The 6,560-nt window shown below is 41.3% G+C and overlaps 1 pseudogene; it reads left to right on the forward strand.

Annotated features, from left to right (window-relative positions):
* The first annotated feature begins 884 nt into the window (after positions 1 to 884).
* LOC522610 (elongation factor 1-alpha 1-like) lies at positions 885 to 2,866 on the forward strand (annotated as a pseudogene).
* Positions 2,867 to 6,560: the final 3,694 nt, after the last annotated feature.

The following is a 6,560-nucleotide window of genomic DNA, read 5'->3' on the forward strand; positions in this document are numbered from 1 at the left end:
ATAGAATAGAGCAGTGGTGTCTAACATTTTTGACACGAGGGATGAGTTTCATGAAAAACATTTTTTCCATGGAATGAGGGGGATATGGTTCAGGCGGTGATGTGAACTATGGGGAGTGGCAGATGAAGCTTTGTTCACTTGCCTGCCACTCACCTCCCGCTGTGTGGTCCCCGTTCCTAACAGACTTCAAAACAGTACTGGTCTGTGGCCCAGGGATTGGGGACCCCTGCAATAGAGAACCCAGAAATAAACCCATATGGTCAAGTGACTTAAAAAATTTTTTTTCTTTTAATTGTTGGCTGCATCGCACAGCATGTGGGATCTTAGTTTCCTGACCAGGGATTGAACCCCTGTCCCCCAAAGTGGAAGCATGGAGTCTTAACCATTGGATCACCAGGGAAGTCTCCATGGTCAAGTGATTGTAAATGATTTTTGACAAAGATGCAAGGACCTCAACGGGAAAAGGACAGTCTTCTGAACAAGTGGTGTTAGAAGGCTTCCCTGGTGGTCCAGTGATTAAGAATCTACTTTGCAATGCAAGGGACACCAATTTGATCCCTGGTCTGGGAAGACCCCACATGCCATGGGGCAACTAAGCCTGTGTGCCACAACTACTGAGCCTGTGCTTGGGAGCCCAGGAGCCACAGATACTGATCCCACGTGCTACAACTACTGAAGCCCACGCAGCTAGAGTCCGTGCTCCACTGAGAGAAGCCACTGCAATGAGAAGCCCATACACATACCTAGAGAGTAGCCCCCACGTCCTGCAACTAGAGAAAGCCCACGTGCAGCAATAAGACTCACCACAGCCAAAAAAATAAAAATAAATAAATAAATCTTAAAAAAAAAACAAGTGGTGTTGGCAAAACTGAATATCCATACGCAAGAAGAGGAGGTTGGACCTTTACATCACCTACAACAATGGACTCAAAATGGATTCAAGACCTAAGTGGAAGAGTAAAACTATAAAACTCAAAATATTACAATATAGGAGAGAATCTTCATGTCATTATACCTGGCAATAATTATTTGGATATGATGTCAGAAATACAGGCAACAAAAGAGAAAATAGATAAATTGGACTTCATCACAATTAAAAACTTGAGCTTTTTTACAACGGGTTTGCTGCCAGGACACATGTGTCGTGAAAACCACCATTAAACCTAAGCAAAAATGGGAAAGGAAAAGACCCATATCAACATCGTTGTCACTGGGCATGTAGATTCAGGAAAGTCCACCACGACTGGCCATCGGATCTACAAATGTGGCGGGATCGACAACAGAACAGTTGAAAAGTTCAAGGAGGAGGCTGCCGAGATGGGAAAGCGCTCCTTGAAATATGCCTGGGTCTTGGACAAACTTAAAGCCCAACGTGAGCGTGGTATCACCATTGATATCTCCCTGTGGAAGTTTGAGACCAGCAAGTACTATGTTACCATCATTGATGCTCCAGGACACAGAGACTTCATCAAAAACATGATCACAGGCGCATCCCAGGCTGACTGTGCTGTCCTGATTGTTGCTGCTGGTGCTGGTGAATTTGAAGCCGGTATCTGCAAGAACGCACAGACCCGTGAGCATGCCCTTCTGGCTTACACTCTGGGTGTGAAACAACTAATTGTTGGAGTTAACAAAATGGATTCCACTGAGCCACCCTACAGCCAGAAGAGATACGAGGAAATTGTTAAGGAAGTCAGCACCTACATTAAGAAAATCGGCTACAACCCCGACACAGTAGCATCTGTGCCAGTTTCTGGATGGGGTGGTGACAACGTGCTGGAGCCAAGTGCTAACACGTCGTGGTTCAAGGGACGGAAAGCCACCTGAAAGGACGGCAGTGCCAGTGGAACCACCCTGCTTGAAGCTCTGGATTGCATCCTGCCACCAACTCGCCCAGCTGACAAACCCTTGAATTTCCCCTTCCAGGATGTCTGTAAAATCAGTGGTATTGGTACTGTCCCTGTGGGTCGTGTGGAGACTGGTGTTCTCAAACCTGGCATGGTGGTCACCTTTGCTCCAGTCAATGTGGCAACTGAAGTGAAGTCTGTAGAAATGCACCATGAAGCACTGAGTGAAGCCCTTCCTGGGGACAATGTGGGCTTCAATGTCAAGAATGTGTCTGTCAAAGATGTTCGTTGTGGCAATGTGGCTGGTGACAGCAAAAATGACCCACCAATGGAAGCAGCTGGCTTCACAGCTCGGGTGCTTATTTTGAACCATCCAGGCCAAATCAGTGCTGGATATGCACCTGTGCTGGATTGTCACACAGCTCACATTGCTTGCAAGTTTGCTGAGTTGAACGAGAAGACTGATCATCGTTCTGGGAGAAAGCTGGAAGATGGCCCTAAATTCTTGAAATCTGGTGATGCTGCCATCATTGATATGGTTCCTGGCAAGCCCATGTGTGTCGAGAGCTTCGCTGACTGTCCTCCCCTGGGCCATTTTGCTGTGCGTGATATGAGACAGACAGTCGCTGTGGTGTCAAAGCAGTGGACAAGAAGGCACCTGGAGCTGGCAAGGTCACCAAGTCTGCCCAGAAAGCTCAGAAGGCTAAATGAATACTATCCCCAATAACTGCCACCTCAGTCTTAATCAGCAGTGAAAGAACGATCTCAGACAGTTTGTCTCAATTGGCCATTTAAGTTTAATAGTAAAAGACCGGTTAATGACAACAATGCATCGTAAAACCTTCAGAAAGAAAGGAGAATGTTTTTGTGGACCCTATGTTTTGTGTGTGGCAGTTTAAGTTATTAGTTTTTAAAATCACTACTTTTTAATGAAAACAACTTGACCAAAAATCTGTTACAAAATTTGAGACCCATTAAAAAAAGTTCAGTGAGAAACCTGTGTCTTCTTTTGGTCAACATTGTAACTCCCTATAGTACTACTTTGGTAAGAGTTGCTCATAACCTATTTCTGGTGAAACAATTTTTGATTTATAGGTTTGTATTTCTAGGGTGGAGCTCAAGGTTTGTTAACCTTGTGTTGAGAACGCATCTGTTTTAATCACATCTTAAGCATTGGTGCAACACTTTCTAAGTTAGGACAGATGAGCAAAGAGTAACTGTGTTTTATATGTAAGCTAGTTTGTAAGGTCCGGAGAAGGCAATGGCACCCCACTCCAGTACTCTTGCCTGGAAAATCCCATGGACGGAGGAGCCTGTTAGGCTGCAATCCATGGGGTCGCTAAGAGTCAGACACGACTGAGAGACTTCACTTTCACTTTTCACTTTCATGCATTGGAGAAGGAAATGGCAGCCCACTCCAGTGTTCTTGCCTGGAGAATCCCAGGGACGGGGGAGCCTGGTGGGCTGCCGTCTATGGGGTCGCACAGAGTTGGACATGGCTGAGGTGACTTAGCTTAGCATAGCATAATTTATAAGGTCAGATTCTATGGTATAAGAGCTCCCATTGCATATAAAATTTTGTATGGTTACATAAATAATGAGTAAATCTATGTCATTTAGTTTCCCAGTTATGAGGATGTGCATTCACATTTATAATATTAAATAGTTAATCTAAAATGTGAGGCTTAAACAGTATTGAGTACTGCCCTGCTGGAGTTAATTGTATACAGATTCTAGGAAATTAAAAGATGCCAGAAGCTAAAAAAAAACAAAAAAAAAATTAAAAAATGTAATTCATCAAAGGATGAAAAGGTGGCCTGTGGAATGAGAGAAAATATTTGCAAATCATATATCTAATGAAGAATTAGTATCTGGAATATATAAAGAGCTCCCATAATTCAGTAAAACCCCCAAAGACCCACTGAAAAATGGGCAAAGGACTTAAATAGGCATTTCTCCAAAGAAGATATGTAAATGACTCATAAGCACATGAAAAGATGCTCAACATCACTAATCACTGTGAGTCACTCAGTCCCTCAGTCGTGGCCGACCCTTTGTTAGCCCATGCTCTGTAGCCCTCCAGGCTCCTCTGTCCATGGAATTCTCCAGGCAAGAACACTGGAGTGGGGAGCCATTCCCTTCTCCAAGGGATCTTCCTGACCAAGGGATCAAACCTGGATCTCCTGCATTGCAGGCAGATTCTTTTACTGTTTGAGCCACCAGGGAAGCCCCCAGTCATTAGGAAAATGCAAATAAAAACTATAATGAGATTGCAGTGTCACTTCATTATCACCCCCATTAAGATAGATATTATAAAAAAAAAAAAAACAAAAAAATCACTAAAAATCCCCAGAAAATAACAAGTGTTGGTGGAGATGTGGAGAAATTGGAACCTTTGTGCATTGATAGTGGGGATGTAAAATGGTGCAGCTGCTATGGAAAATACTATAGCATTTTCTAAAAATATCAAGTATAGAATTAGCATATGATCCAGTAATTCCATTTCTGGATATATACCCAAGAGAATTGAAAGCAGGGACACAAGCAGATACTTGTATACTCATTTTCCAAGAAATCTATTCATGATAACCAAAAGGTAGAAGCAATGTAAGCACCCACTGATGGATTAATGAATAATCAAAATGTGATATATATATATCACATTTTGATTATATATATATTTGATTATATATATATATATAATGGAATATTATTCAACCTTAAAAAGGAAGGAAATTCTGACACATGCTACAACATGGATGAACTTTGAAGACATTATGCTAAGCAAAGAGAGTCACAAAAGGACAAATATTGTATGATTCCACTTATATGCAATACTTAGAATACAAGTTCATACAGATAGAAAGAAGTATGGTGGTTTCCAAGGATTAAGGGGAGAGGAGGAATAGGAGTTATTGTTTAATGATAACAATTTTGGGAGGATGAAAATGTTCTAGAGATGAATAGTGGTGAAGGTTGCACAACAATATGAATGTACTTAATGCCACTGAATTATATACCTTTAGAAATGGTAAATTATATGTAATATATGAGTTACCTGGAGAAGGCAATGGCACCCCACTCCAGTACTCTTGCCTGGAAAATCCCATGGATGGAGGAGCCTGGTAGGCTGCAGTCCATGGGGTCGCTAAGAGTCAGACACGACTGAGCGACTTCACTTTCACTTTTCACTTTCATGCATTGGAGAAGGACATGGCAACCCGCTCCAGTGCTCTTCCCTGGAGAATCCCAGGGATGGTGGAGCCTGATGGGCTGCCGTCTGTGGGGTAGCACAAGGTCAGACATGACTGAAGCAACTTAGCAACAGCAGCAGCAGATATGAGTTACCACAAAAAGTATAATAACTAAATGAAAAATTCATTAGAGGGGCTTAGCAGCAGATTCTAGATGGCAGGAAAAAGAATCATTGAACTCAAATATAAATTCATAGAAATTACCCAATCTGAAGTTTTTTTTTTAACTGAAAACAATAATCGGTGGTCAAAGACCTGTGGGACAACATCCTACAGACATTAGACATACAACATGTGTCTAATGGTTGTATCCAAAGGGGAGTTGAGAGAATAAGGGGCAGAACTTTTTATAAATAATGGGCATAAACTTCCCAAATCTGATGAAAACATGAATCTATATATCCAAGAATGCAACAAACCTTAAGTAAGATTAATACAAAGAGATCCACTCCTAGACACATCCTAGTCTAGTGTTCAAAGACAAAGAGAAAATCTGAAAGTAGCAAGAGAAAAATGACCCCACATAAAGAGAGCATTAATTAATACAACTGTTGGCTGAATCTCATCCAAAACAAGGGAGAAAACAGTGGGTTGACATATGCAGCGTGCTGAATGAAGAATTCTATATCCAGCAAAACTGTCCTTCAAAAACGAAACCAAAATAAAGACAATACTAGGTAAAAACAGGAAGCATTGCTATGCTCTGTTATAAGATAGACTAAAGGAAATAATTTAGGCTGAAAGGAAATGATACCAGAAAATGACCCAAATCCATAGCTAAAAATGAGGAGCACCAGAATTTGTGTATACGTGGGTTAATATGAAAGACTGTATTTTTCCTTCTTTTCTTAACTATCCTAAAAACCACAAGATTATAACACTGTATTACTATGTGATATATATGATAAAAACTTTGTGAGAAAATTGTGAATGATGTAAAAAAATAAGAACCAGTATTTCTAGGAAGGGACAGAAAACCGTTCAAGACAGTGTGCAACAATTATAATTTCACAACTACTAAATGCTCAAACTACCGCACAATTGCTCTTATCTCACACACTAGTAAAGTAATGCTCAAAATTCTCCAAGCCAGGCTTCAGCAATACGTGAACCGTGAACTTCCTGATGTTCAAGCTGGTTTTAGAAAAGGCAGAGGAACCAGAGATCAAATTGCCAATATCCACTGGATCATGGAAACAGCAAGAGAGTTCCAGAAAAACATCTATTTCTGCTTTACTGACTATGACAAAGCCTTTGACTATGTGGATCACAATAAACTGTGGAAAATTCTTCAAGAGCTGGGAATACCAGACCGCCTGACCTGCCTCTTGAGAAATCTGTATGCAGGTCAGGAAGCAACAGTTAGAACTGGACATGGAACAACAGACTGGTTCCAAATAGGAAAAGGAGTACGTCAAGGCTGTATATTGTCACCCTGCTTATTTAACTTCTATGCAGA

This window comes from Bos taurus, chromosome 23, assembly GCF_002263795.3.
Source record: "Bos taurus isolate L1 Dominette 01449 registration number 42190680 breed Hereford chromosome 23, ARS-UCD2.0, whole genome shotgun sequence".
Classification (NCBI taxonomy): Eukaryota; Metazoa; Chordata; class Mammalia; order Artiodactyla; family Bovidae; genus Bos; species Bos taurus.